General features: G+C 47.9%; 1 protein-coding gene and 1 non-coding gene across 3 annotated transcripts in view; one reads left to right on the forward strand and one right to left on the reverse strand.

The window, feature by feature from the left end:
* The window catches only part of TTC28 (tetratricopeptide repeat domain 28), a 510,509-nt gene that overhangs the window by 124,895 nt on the left and 371,932 nt on the right, over window positions 1-13,682 (reverse strand). The gene's annotated exons all lie outside the window — the stretch shown is intronic.
* On the forward strand, window positions 9,609-9,680 carry TRNAA-UGC (transfer RNA alanine (anticodon UGC)). The gene has a single exon. It is a non-coding gene; the product is annotated as a tRNA-Ala (tRNA).

The following is a 13,682-nucleotide window of genomic DNA, read 5'->3' on the forward strand; positions in this document are numbered from 1 at the left end:
CAGACATTATTTGTATGCAGAAAGGAGGAGCAGCTCTGCTTTAAGGTGATTCTATCTTGTGAAAATACACTGGAATCAATAACCCTGTCAAACCTAATTTATTTCTCTGTAGTAGGGCTTGGCCTTTTATTTCTATAGCATTCCCTAGTTTCAATGATTCTCCTTCTAAGAATCTGTATTTCATCCTTTCAAAACGGCAGGTTGTGCATTGCAGTAAATTGAACATCACTGAGGAGTAGCTGTGCCACTGAACCTAGACTTCCCAGTCTGTGATAGCATTATGCTTCCTGCAGCAGCAAGAAGGGAGCCTTCCTTAGCATCCCAAAGGCATGTTCTATCACAGGCAGTGCGAACTGCAGTCTGGCACCCAGTGTCACTTAGTGAAAGCACCAACAGAGCAGAAAAATGATGCATGTTTGGAGAGTTTGCATCTGTTCAGTGACAAGTGACCTGCCTAGCCAAACCTGCCCGCATGTAACATCTGTGTACTAGATGGGAGATAAGCATGTTTTGTATTTCTATAGCATCTTCATCTGTTATGGGACAAATCCCACACAGGTCATGCCAGGTTCAGTGCCTCTCCCCTACTCCCAGGGTGAGTCATTCCACTGCTACTGCAGCCTTCTGAAGCTCCAGTATCTCCAGCTGCTCTGAATGCACTGGCCCGAGCCCCGCTCCTCTCCCTGTGTGGAAGCATATGGAGAGCTCTTTGGGACCCAACTTTGCAGGCTTTTCATTCGGGCACAGCACCTCCACTACCATGGAAAAAGGGAAGGGGAAGGACTTACCCCTGTATCCATACAGCAGCACTGAATTGCAGCTCCCTCTGGGGTGGAGGGTGGCAGCCAAGCAGGTTCATAACATATAGCACAATGGCAAGGGGAGGGGAAATTCTGGCTGAGGACACTTGTGTCAACTGTGATGAAAAGGCCCTGGGATGTTTCTGTGCAAGCAGACTGAATGTGCTAGTCTCTAAGGTGCCACAAGCACTCCTCTTTCTTTTTGCTGATACAGACTAACACGGCTACCCCTCTGAAACCTGTCTCTCGATACAGGTACTTACATGGCCCCATCACCTCTGGGTACAATGCCTTTATCCTGATAGCATGCCTGTGAGCCATGACCCTGTGTTACTGGTGGGGAACTGAGGCACAGAGAGACTTAGTGACTCGGCCAAGGTCACTCCGGAAGTCTGTGACAGAGCAGGGAACTGAACCCACATCTATTTTCCTGGGTTACAACAGCACAGAAACAGTTCAGGAAACATCAACATTAAAAGCAAACACAGAACCACCCAGCGTTGTGGAACAGCTGAGCTAGTCTGTGGTAATGATTGCTGATTAAAACAGAGCAGCCCACTCCCAGGAATTGATGACACACTAGAACAATGTACAAACACAGCAGGGAGAGACAACTCCAATTCCCAGTTGATAAATGGATTAAATTCCACAGCCTTGCATGAGTAAAGGACTCTATCCTCATCAGAGGGATGCTACAAGGTGTGTTGACAATACATTTCTAGCCCTCTCTTTGTTTAATTCTACAAAGGAATGACTATGCTTTAAAGCAGCGGTTCTCAAACTGGGGTCCACGAACCCAAGGGGGTCCGCGAGTCATGTGCAGGGCTGCCAGCCCCGCTCATCAACTCTTCCCCCTCCCTCCCAGTGGGGACAGAGTGCACTTTGGGGAGCGGACTGAAAGAGGTGGGGAAGAGGAGAGGCCGTGATGGAGCGGGGGCGGGAAGACATGGGGTGGGGGTAGGGCTTTAGGAGAGGGGGTAGAGTCGGGGTAGGGCAGGGCCTGGGGCTGAGTGGGGATTGAGCACCCCCGGGGAAAATTAGAAGTTGGCTTGGGGGTCTGCAAAAAATTTTAAATCAAAGTTTGAGAACCTCTGCTTTAAAGCACTAGTCATCTTTCCTCTTCCATGGCATCAGCTGCTAAGGACAAGTGTGAGTGCTAGGTGCGAGTCCAGGCAAAGCTCAGCACCCAGTGTCTAGACTGCAGAGCAGGGTAATTCAGTTTGTCTTTTCCTGACACTAGGCTGCACAGAAAACTCTGGCTGTCAGCTGTTCATTTGCGGCTCAAGATAATACTGCCCTAGAAGGAGACACTCTCTAATCAGTCGTCTCCATCTCAGTTATTTTGGAGCTGGGGGTTTAGTTTTGCCTGGAGTTGTAAAAACCAGCCTCAGTCACTGTATCAGCAGAAGACTGGGAAGCTTCATAGCCAAAAGTTAGTGATGTGGGAGTGGGGGGGGGGTGTCAGGCAGCGGTGGGTGAGGGAAAGGAGCAGCTGCCCAGCTCACCAGCACCATGACCAGGATAATGTAGCTTGTTCAGCAGCAGTTCAGGAAAGTTTGCTCAAAACCAAGTGGGTGCTTGTGGTTCATGGAGACCAATAAGCTTCATTCACTGTGCAGATAAAGGCAGCACCACACAGGCAGAGGGGGGCTGGCCTCCTCGGGTAGGGCATGCTGCTCCTTCGGGGGTCACTGCGAAGGAAGGAGACCAGCTTGGCTTAACAGTTTTCAGAGTAACAGCCGTGTTAGTCTGTCTTTGCAAAAACAAAAGGAGTACTTGTGGCACCTTAGAGACTAACCAATTTATTTGAGCATGAGCTTTCGTGAGCTACAGCTCACTTCATCGGATGCATACCGTGGAAACTGCAGTAGACATTATATACACACAGAGACCATGAAACAATACCCCCTCCCACCCCACTGTCCTGCTGGTAATAGCTTATCTAAAGCCAGCAGGAGAGTGAGTTTATGTGTGTGTTGGGGGGGGGGGTGGCGGGGGGGGGAGAAAGCCTGGATCTGTGCTGGAAATGACCCACCTTGATTACCATGCACATTGTAGGGAGAGTGGTCACTTTGGATAAGCTATTACCAGCAGGAGAGTGAGTTTGTGTGTGTGGTTTTTGGAGGGGGGTGAGAGAACCTGGATTTGTGCAGGAAATGGCCCACCTTGATTATCATACACATTGCGAAGAGAGTGGTCACTTTGGACGGGCTATTACCAGCAGGAGAGTGAGTTTGTGTGTGTGGGGGGGGGGGGGGGCGGAGGGTGAGAAAACCTGGATTTGTGCTGGAAATGGCCCAACTTAATGATCACTTTAGATAAGCTATTACCAGCAGGAGAGTTTGTGTGTGTATGGGGGTGGGGGGGTGAGAAAACCTGGATTTGTGCTGGAAATGGCCCACCTTGATTATCATGCACATTGTAGGGAGAGTGGTCACTTTTGATAAGCTATTACCAGCAGGAGAGTGAGTTTGTGTGTGTGGTTTTTCGGAGGGGGGTGAGGGAGTGAAAGAACCTGGATTTGTGCTGGAAAGGACCCACCTTGATTATCATACACATTGTGAAGAGAGTGGTCACTTTGGATGGGCTATTACCAGCAGGAGAGTGAGTTTGTGTGTGTGTGGGGGGGTGGACGGTGAGAAAACCTGGATTTGTGCTGGAAATGGCCCAACTTGATGATCACTTTAGATAAGCTATTACCAGCAGGACAGTGGGGTGGGAGGGGGTATTGTTTCATGGTCTCTGTGTGTATATAATGTCTACTGCAGTTTCCACGGTATGCATCCGATGAAGTGAGCTGTAGCTCACGAAAGCTCATGCTCAAATAAATTGGTTAGTCTCTAGGGTGCCACAAGTACTCCTTTTCTTTTGGCTTAACAGTGAAATCCTTGCTGATCTTAAATACAAAAAAGAAGCTTACAAGAAGTGGAAGATTGGACAAATGACCAGGGATGAGTACAAAGATATTGCTCGGGCTTGCAGGAGTGAAATCAGGAAGGCCAAATCACACCTGGAGTTGCAGCTAGCAAGAGATTTTAAGAGTAACAAGAAGGGTTTCTTCAGGTATGTTAGCAACAAGAAGAAAGTCAAGGAAAGTGTGGGCCCCTTACTGAATGAGGGAGGCAACCTAGTGACAGAGGATGTGGAAAAAGCTAATGTACTCAATGCTTTTTTTGCCTCTGTCTTCACGAACAAGGTCAGCTTCCACACTACTGCACTGGGCAGCACAGCATGGGGAGGAGGTGACCAGCCCTCTGTGGAGAAAGAAGTGGTTCGGGACTATTTAGAAAAGCTCGACAAGCACAAGTCCATGGGGCCAGATGCGTTGCATCCAAGAATGCTAAAGGAATTGGCGGCTGTGATTGCAGAGCCATTGGCCATTATCTCCTGGGAACTACAGGCCAGTCAGCCTCACCTCAGTCCCTGGAAAAATCATGGAGCAGGTCCTCAAGGAATCAATTCTGAAGCACTTAGAGGAGAGGAAAGTGATCAGGAACAATCAGCATGGATTCACCAAGGGCAAGTCATGCCTGACTAATCTAATTGCCTTCTATGACGAGATAACTGGCTCTTTGGATGAAGGGAAAGACATGTTGTTCCTCGACTTTAGCAAAGCTTTTGACACGGTCTCCCACAGTATTCTTGCCAGCAAGTTAAAGAAGTATGGGCTGGATGAATGGACTATAAGGTGGATAGAAAGCTGGCTAGATTGTCAGGCTCAATGGGTAGTGATCAATGGCTCCATGTCTAGTTGGCAGCCGGTATCAAGTGGAGTGCCCCAGGGGTCGGTCCTGGGGCTGGTTTTGTTCAATATCTTCATAAATGATCTGGAGGATGGTGTGGATTGCACTCTCAGCAAGTTTGCAGATGACATTAAACTGGGAGGAGTGGTAGATACGCTGGAGGGCAGGGATAGGATACAGAGGGACCTAGACAAATTGGAGGATTGGGCCAAAAGAAATCTGATGAGGTTCAACAAGGACAAGCGCAGAGTCCTGCACTTAGAACGGAAGAATCCCATGCACTGCTACAGACTAGGGACCAAATGGCTAAGCAGCAGTTCTGCGGAAAAGGACCTAGGGGTGACAGTGGACGAGAAGCTGGATATGAGTCAACAGTGTGCCCTTGTTGCCAAGAAGGCCAATGGCATTTTGGGATGTATAAGTAGGGGCATTGCAAGCAGATCGAGGGACGTGATCGTTCCCCTCTATTCGACATTGGTGAGGCCCCATCTGGAGTACTGTGTCCAGTTTTGGGCCCCACACTATAAGAAGGATGTGGAAAAATTGGAAAGAGTCCAGTGGAGGGCAACAAAAATGATTAGGGGACTGGAACACATGACTTATGAGGAGAGGCTGAGGGAACTGGGGATGTTTAGCCTGCAGAAGAGAAGAATGAGGGGGGATTTGATAGTTGCTTTCAACTACCTGAAAGGGGGTTCCAAAGAGGATGGCTCTAGACTGTTCTCAGTGGTAGCAGATGACAGAACAAGGAGTTTTGGTCTCAAGTTGCAGTGGGGGAGATTTAGGTTGGATATTAGGAAAAACTTTTTCACTCGGAGGGTGGTGAAACACTGGAATGTGTTACCTAGGGAGGCGGTAGAATCTCCTTCCCTAGAAGTTTTTAAGGTCAGGCTTGACAAAGCCCTGGCTGGGATGATTTAGTTGGGGATCGGTCCTGCTTTGAGCAGGGGGTTGAACTAGATGACCTCCTGAGGTCCCTTCCAACCCTGATATTCTATGATTCTATGAAGAGAACCAGCACCAGAATCATCCAATCAAGAAGCAGGGAAAATAGATCCTAATGCAAAATCCAGGCATCACCCTTAGACTCAAACACCTTCATCCAAAAGAGCCCAAATTTAGTGACTTTCAGGGCGTGCTGCAAAAGACATCTGATTTGAGCAGGTTTTTGGAGAAGGCTGAGGGTTTGCTTCTGAGTGGTCTGGGATCAGGGCTTCTCCTCTCCCTCCATCATCTAACTTTTTAGGGAGAGGGAGGGCCACAGGCAGAGAGACCAGATTTCTAACTATTGTAGGTCACTGCTTTCATGTATTTCCCATCTATTTATGAAGGGCCTGATGGGTGGCTTGCTGGTTAAGAGGCCATCTTGTTTTAAAATACTCTTGAGGGTGGTGGTTTTAGAAATGGTGAAATTGAAAGAGGATTCATACTGGGGACAGAGCCAGGCCCAGGGAGGGCAGATCAGAGGTTGCACAGGCCAGGCTGTCTCAGACCCAAGCACAAACATTAAAAGTGGAATCTTTCACATCCCTAGGAGCTTTCCATTCCCTGAAACATACATTTCGTACATGGGCCAACAAATCGCCCATTCTCATGCCAGTCTGCTGGCCCAGCAAGTGCTGGCTCCCCTGCTTTTGCATTGCTGGTTCTGCAGATTGCTATGCTAGGTTGCCTTTCAGCCCCTATACTCTTGGTGCAACCCTGACCTCAAGTACAAACTGGAGAGAAGTGCTCGATTTTGTAGATATTCTGAGAGCTAAATAAAACTTGGTAACGCTGCATGTTTGCTGGCTAAGTCATGTATTATTGGAGCACAGCTGGGGACTTTTTAAAGCAATCCCAAAGGGTTCTTACCATTCCATTACAATTCACAATTCCTGACAATACCAAATCCTCCCCCAGCCCACTGCATTGGGTCTCCAGTGAATTTCTCAGTGCCCTTCCCTGGGTTTGAGTTCCCACCACTCCACTTAATTTCCCCCTTTCACTCCCCTCCTAGCCCCCACACGCTGTGTATGAATCTGCATCATTTCATTCAAGCTGGTTTTCCTTTAGAAAGAACTGAATGATGGAAAGTGAAATGCAATTAATTGAAACTTAGTTTATACAAATCTAATTACACAATGCCGCAGCACTACGGACTGTATTTCTCCTTTGGTATACAATGACACTTGCTACCACCTCTTTGCCCATGAATATTGTACCCACAACTGTGTTCTCATTCTTTCAGTAAGGGAGGTTCCCCTTCAGTGAGAGATTTAACAAAATATTAGTGCCCTAACAGAGCCACGAACTGAACTCACCAGAACTCACGGAGCACACACCTTCCTGGCAGCTGCTACCCACGTTTCCCAGAACTGCTAAACCAAGGATCCCAGCTCTGACTTGGAAGGGTCTTTCAATTCTTCAGAAAGGTGAAGAGAATTCAGCTGACGGATGAGTTGAGACCTAGCCAACTAGCCAACTGAGACCAACAACTATGACAAGGAGTTTAAATCAGCTAGAAAAGGCTAACAGTGTATTTCCTAATGAATATTTCTGATCTAAAATCTACTCCTAAAATTAATGGTTAGTTTCTTGCCCCTGTTCCTAATCACAACCCCCTTGAATATCAGCTGTTCGAAGTGTCTAAGGGAACAATAAGAACTACACAAAATTAAGCTAGTAACCATGTGAACCTCATAGAAGAGCCAACCCCCTGCGCAGGAGCCAGCCTGAAATTTCAGTGATGTGAGTGGTGCTGCAATTGATAGTCAGGAGCGTTCTGCCTTTTAGACTTAGGCCCTGTCTACACTATGTTTTGTTACCAAAAACTGCCTTTTGTTGACTAAACAGTGAATGCGTACATACTACAATACAACTTTTGTCAGGAAAAACTCCCGGTTTTGGCGACTAAATACATCCACCTCAACAAGAGACTTATGTCTTTTTCCTCATCATTTTTCTCAACAAAGTGCCAGTGTAGACACCACACTTGATTTCATTGCTTTAACTGGCCTCCAGGAGGTGCCCCACAATGGCCATCCTGACCGCTCTGGCCAGCAGTTTGAACTCCACCTCCCTGCAGCCAGGTAAGCGACCATCCGCCCCTCCACCTTAGAAGCCCAAGGAATTTTTGAAATGCCATTTCCTGCTGGCTCGGCGTGGAAAGGTCTCCTTGCAACTTCCCAGGTGACCATGGCGGGTTATAGCACCAAAGGCTCTCCCATTTGGACCACTGCAGAGCTGCTGGATCTGCTCAGTATATGGAGAGAGTAGGCTGTGCAATCCCAGCTGTGCTTGAGCCGTAGGAATTTTGATACCGATGGGCACATTTCTCGAGGCTTGTGCGAAAAGGGCTGTGATCAGGACACGCTGCAGTGCAGAGCAAAGATAAAGAAGCTGAGGCAGGCGTACTATAAGGTGAGGGCGGCAAACCGTCACTCCGGTCCTGCACCTAAGACCTGCCGGTTCTACAAGGAGCTGTATGCTATCTTTGGTGGCGACCCCACCTCCACTGCCAAGCGCCCCGTGGATACTTGAGAGGGAATGGAGACAGCGGAAAGAGGACCTAACCCAGAGGATGAAGTTATTGATGAAGAGGTGGAGTTAGACGAGAATGTGCAGCTCCCGGCGCAGTCGCCTTGTGGGGCAGGCAGCCAGGAACTGTTCTCCACTCTAGAGGTGTCTAGCCAGTCTCAGCAGTTGCTCTCCGGGGAGCAAAAAGCAGGAGATGAGACACCTTGTAAGTGGCTGTGGCCTGTGTAGTGCGGAAGTGGGTTCAGGGTATAGAAATGTGGGAGGCTGGCTGTGTTTCTGTGAGGTGGACGTTTCCCTGTGTAGCTAATCGGTACAGCGGAACAGGGTGTTGATACATGCCGAGACCTCACGGGAATCCTCCAGAGAGGTCTCCAGGAAAGGTTCCCGGAGGTACTCGGCCATCCTCTGCTGAAGGTTCCATGGCAGAGCAGCTTTGTTCCTTCCCCCATTGTAGGAAACTTTCCCGCACCGTTCGGCAATCACTTGTGTAGGGACCAAAGCGGCACATAGGTGAGCAGCACAGGGAGCAGGGCAGAAACCACAAGCATGTAGTAGATATACCCTCATTTCCCTGCTTACCTTTAGCAGTGAGATGTCTGATAGAATGACCCCTGCCTGTGGAAAAGTGTGGCAGAATTTTAGAATTTTTTCCATAGAATGCTGCACCACGACCCTTGCAAAGTGTGTGTGCTCCTTTCCCTGAGTGGAGTGGAGCGAGGGCCCCCTCCTGCAAATACTCATGATGCTTTGGCTGTTCACAGAGATGTGTGCCTGGCTAGGGCCAGTGATAAAATGATTGAAATGTTGCAAAAATTATATTTAACTGAAATGTTTCAATGCTGTGCATGAATTTAAGAATCCCGCTTCTGTGCATTGTCCCCTGTGCTTCACCAGATGTAGCCTTCAGAAATGCACCCCGACCGACCGTCTCTGCCAGATAAGAAAGCGTCCAAGATGCAGCAAAGACAACATGTTCCGGGAGGTACTACAGTGCTCCAATGCAGAAAAAAGGGAATGCAAGGAGTGCTGGGAAGCCGAATGGCAGGACAGAAAAGAGAATCATGCATTTGTTAAGGACGCAACTGAGCAGATGATTAAAGTAATGGAGGAGCAAACGCAGATGCCGAAGTCCTTAATAGTGCTGCAGACTAAGCAGATCCACGCCAACCTTCCCCTGCAGCACATTCAGAACTCTTTTCCATGCCTGCCCCCGCAACTCTGTCCACACATTCCTGTCCACTTTCCGAGACTTCTCTTTTCCTTTCACTCCATGTCCTCGGACAACTTTCACAATGATAGCTGGACCTACAGACAGCTGTGAAAGTTCTGCCCTTCACTGGTTCCTTCTTTCCCAGCAGGCATCTGTGTGCTTGTGTGTGCTGTTTCTTGTGTAATAAAAGCAAAGTTTTATAATGGTAAATCATCTTTATTTTTTTTCTATGAGGTGAGATTGCAGCTACTGCCAACACATGCACAGGCATTTTAATCACTTTATCACTGGAATATAAGGCCCCAAATGTCACCACTGCCTCCTAGGAAAACTACAGGGGATGTAGCTCAGTGGTAGAATGCATGCTTTGCATGTATGAGGCCCCGGGTTCAATCCCCGGCATCTCCAGCGTTTTGTGGATAAATTGGAGAGAGTCCAGCGAAGGGCAACAAAAATGATTAGGGGACTGGAACACATGACTTATGAGGAGAGGCTGAGGGAGCTGGGATTGTTTAGCCTGCAGAAGAGAAGAATGAGGGGGGATTTGATAGCTGCTTTCAACTACCTGAAAGGGGGTTCCAAAGAGGATGGCTCTAGACTGTTCTCAATGGTAGCAGATGACAGAACGAGGAGTAATGGTCTCAAGTTGCAGTGGGGGAGGTTTAGATTGGATATTAGGAAAAACTAAGAGGGTGGTGAAACACTGGAATGCGTTACCTAGGGAGGTGGTAGAATCTCCTTCCTTAGAGGTTTTTAAGGTCAGGCTTGACAAAGCCCTGGCTGGGATGATTTAACTGGGAATTGGTCCTGCTTTGAGCAGGGGGTTGGACTAGATGACCTTCTGGGGTCCCTTCCAACCCTGATATTCTATGATTCTATGATACATGTCACGTAACACTGAAGCAACTCAGACACAGATACATGTTACTGATGGTCATTGTCAAAGTGCGGCCTCAAAGCCTTTCTGATTCAAATAGCTCCTCTCTGGGCTCCTCTGACAGCCCTGGTATCTGGCTGCTCAAAATCAAGCGGTCTGCCTCAGCACTCCACCCCTGAGCAAACCTTTCACCCTTGGCTTCACAGAGTTTATGCAACGTACAGAACATGGCTATGACCATGGGAATATTATCCTCATTAAGGTCTAACTTGTCATAAAGGCATCGCTAGTGTGCCTTTAATCTGCCAAAGGCGCATTCAACTGTCATCTGGAACCTATTCGGCCTGTTGTTGAACTGCTCCTTACTGCTGTCCAAGTGTCCCATGTAAGGTTTCATGAGCCAGCAATGTAAGGGGTATGCTGGGTCTCCCAGGATCACTATGGGCATTTCAACATCCCCCACTGTATTCTTCTGGTTTGGAAAGGAAGTCCCCGTTTGCAGCTTTCTGCCAAGGCCCGTGTTCCTGAAAATGCATGCATCATGCACCTTCCCAGACCACTCCACATTGATATCAGTGAAATGCCCACGGTGATCCACAAGCGCCTGCAACACCATGGAGAAATACCCCTTCCTATTGATGTACTCTGTTGCAAGGTGGTCTGGTGCCAAAATTGGAATGTGCATGCCATCTACCACCCTATCACAGTTAGGGAAACCCATTTCTGCAAAGTTGTCCACTATTTCACGCACATTTCCCAGAGTCACGGTCCTTCGTAGTAGGATGCAATTTATTGCCCTGCACACTTGCATTAACGCAGCCCTAGTGGTCGACTTTCCCCACTCCAAATTGATTCGCAACCAACTGATAGCAGTCTGGAGTTGCCAGCTTCCACACAGTAATTGCCACACACTTCTCTACTGAGAGGGCAGCTCTCATTCTGGTATCCTTGTGTCATGAGTCTGGGGTGAGATCCAACATAGTTCCAGGACAGTGGCTTTCCGCATCTGAAAGTTCTGTAGCCACTGCTCTTCATCCCACACCTGCATGACAATACAATCCCATCATTCAGTGCTTGTTTCCCGAGCCCAAAAGCAATGGCTTACTCTATGCAGCTGCTCTGTGAATGCCAAAAGCAATCTAAAATTGCTCCTACCCATATCATGCACAATGTCGGGTGCCTGCGACTCTTCTTCAGTTAGGAACTTCATGATTAACTGCACTGCCATCTGCGATGTCTTCATGACAGTTAACAGAGCACAAGAGAGCAGTGCAGGATTCATCCCTTCTCATAAAGATGCCAGGGTATATATTAAAGAAAGGCCGTTGCAAAAATGCTGCAAAAAAAAGCCAGAACCCCACGGAGTTCAGAAAGCAATGCATCACGGAACATTTAGCCCGGTCCTAAGATGCACAGGGATCCACTCCGCCTTCCCACAACACCTAGTGACACAAGGTGTCGAGCTGGACTGGGGGATGGGAACCCACAGTGCATTACTCATACTGTCGATCATGCCCCCACTGTGGACGCAATATGCCAACAGAGGGAGCAAGTGAAAACATAAGAGATTCTGATTTTTATTATGTCGACTTTTGGGTGTCAACATCACTTTTGTCAACAAAAATTGGTAGTGTAGACATGGCCTTAGTCAATTCTCTCTCACAAGCTCTCATTTGGCTTAACCATTCCCAAAGTTACAAACACCTGCAGAACTCTGTACTCCAAGGCCAGCTGGAAATGCGTTGCTGCTTTGGTGTGAAATCTGGAGAACAGATCTGCCCCTTTCTCACATAACTTTGTCTTACCTTATTCACAGAGAGGCTCCTCTCAGGGGAGGGGTTCAGTGCTGCTGTAGATGGAGCCCTTGTGTACTTTGCTAAACTGACCTGCCTGGATGGATTCTTGCAAATGGCCATTTCATCATCACTGTGTCTATTACTGTCCTATGAATCAGATCATTCTCCAGAAGGATCAAGCATGCAACCAGCCAAGGTTCTCTGAGGCACCGCTTGTAGCCTTCATCATCTTGGAATCTACTCATCACTTCTCAGTAGCTCTGGGGGCTGATAAAGCACCCTGAATTTAAGAGGAATTTTTCACACTTGTGATACAAGGGAACATCCTGGCTGCAGTCAGTCTCAATACAGGATTAATGGAGTCACAGCTGTTAGGATTCCCCAACAGAGCATTTTTTGATTAATTTTCTCCTACCGCTCAGCTCACTGAGCTGCTCATTGAGATATGTTTACACTGCAGTTAGACACCCATGGCTGGTCTGTGCCAACTGACTCCAGCTCATGGGGCTGCTGTTTAATTGCAGACTTCTGGGCTCAGGCTGGAACCCAGGCTGTAGGTTCCTGCGAGGTGGGAGGGTCCCAGAGCTCAGGCTGCAGCCAGAGCCCGAAAGTCTACACTGTAATGAAACAGCCCCATGCCCTGAGCCCAAGTCAGCTGGCATGGGCCAGCTGCAGGTTTTTAATTGCAGTGTAGACATACCTGAGGCCCTTCCCTTGCAGTGTGCACCTGTAGGGAGCCTCTCAGTCTGTTCTGTCCTTGCATCAGCTCCATTTCTGATGGCGCACTTCTGGAATGTCCTGGAGCTGTAGGCAGAATGATGAGTGACTCTCAGCAATCTGATCCCTATTCAAGCTGCTACTCAGTAACAATGAAAACATTAATTAAAACCATCTTGAAAACAGCTAGCAGACTGTGAATCCACACTTCACAAGGTTGGGCTCACCCAACAGCTTTTAAAAGAGATGGCGCTTTCCTTTTGAAAACCTTCAGTCCATGGAGGGCTCAGATCCTATTACCTGCCTCTGGCTTTGTGGGTAGTTTTCTGCTGAGTTTCCTAGAGGAGTTTTCTTTCATCCTTTAAGCTAGCAAGGACTGGGAGTGTGGAAGGGAGGAAGAACTTTGTTTTGCTCAACAGCAGTCCCCTTGGCAGATTAAATCAAAAGTGACTGGTTTCAATTCTTGGTCACTGGCTTTGAGAAACAAAGATCTGTTACTGCAGGGATGGGCAAAAGAAAACTGAAAACAAATCAGTAGACAATCCAACCCCATGAAAATGTCACAGAACAAAAAGTGCACACCCAGTTCACCGCCTCCGGCTCCTGCTTTGAGATCTCTTTCATGTAATGTTTTATTCCTTGGACACCCAAAGACAATGACTGCTGAGTAGCAAATGTTCTCTCTTGGAGAGGATCATCTCTTCATAATATGTTTAGTGCACTGGGCTGAGGCCTCTAGATGCTACTGCAATACAAATAAGCAACAAAAGACACACCCAAATTTCCTGTTAACTAAAAGAAAAACCACAGACCCTTGGGCACTAGGAGTGGCTGGCTCACTACAAAAGCAATATTACCTCTCTTGGTATTGACACCTCCTCATCAATTATTGGGAGTGGACCACATCCACCCTGGCTGAATTGACCCTGTCATCACTGGTTCTCCACTTGTGAGGTAACTCCCTTCTCTTCATGTGTCAGTATATTTATGCCTGCATCTGTAATTTTCACTCCATGCATC

This window comes from Lepidochelys kempii, chromosome 15, assembly GCF_965140285.1.
Source record: "Lepidochelys kempii isolate rLepKem1 chromosome 15, rLepKem1.hap1, whole genome shotgun sequence".
Lineage (NCBI taxonomy): Eukaryota > Metazoa > Chordata > Testudines > Cheloniidae > Lepidochelys > Lepidochelys kempii.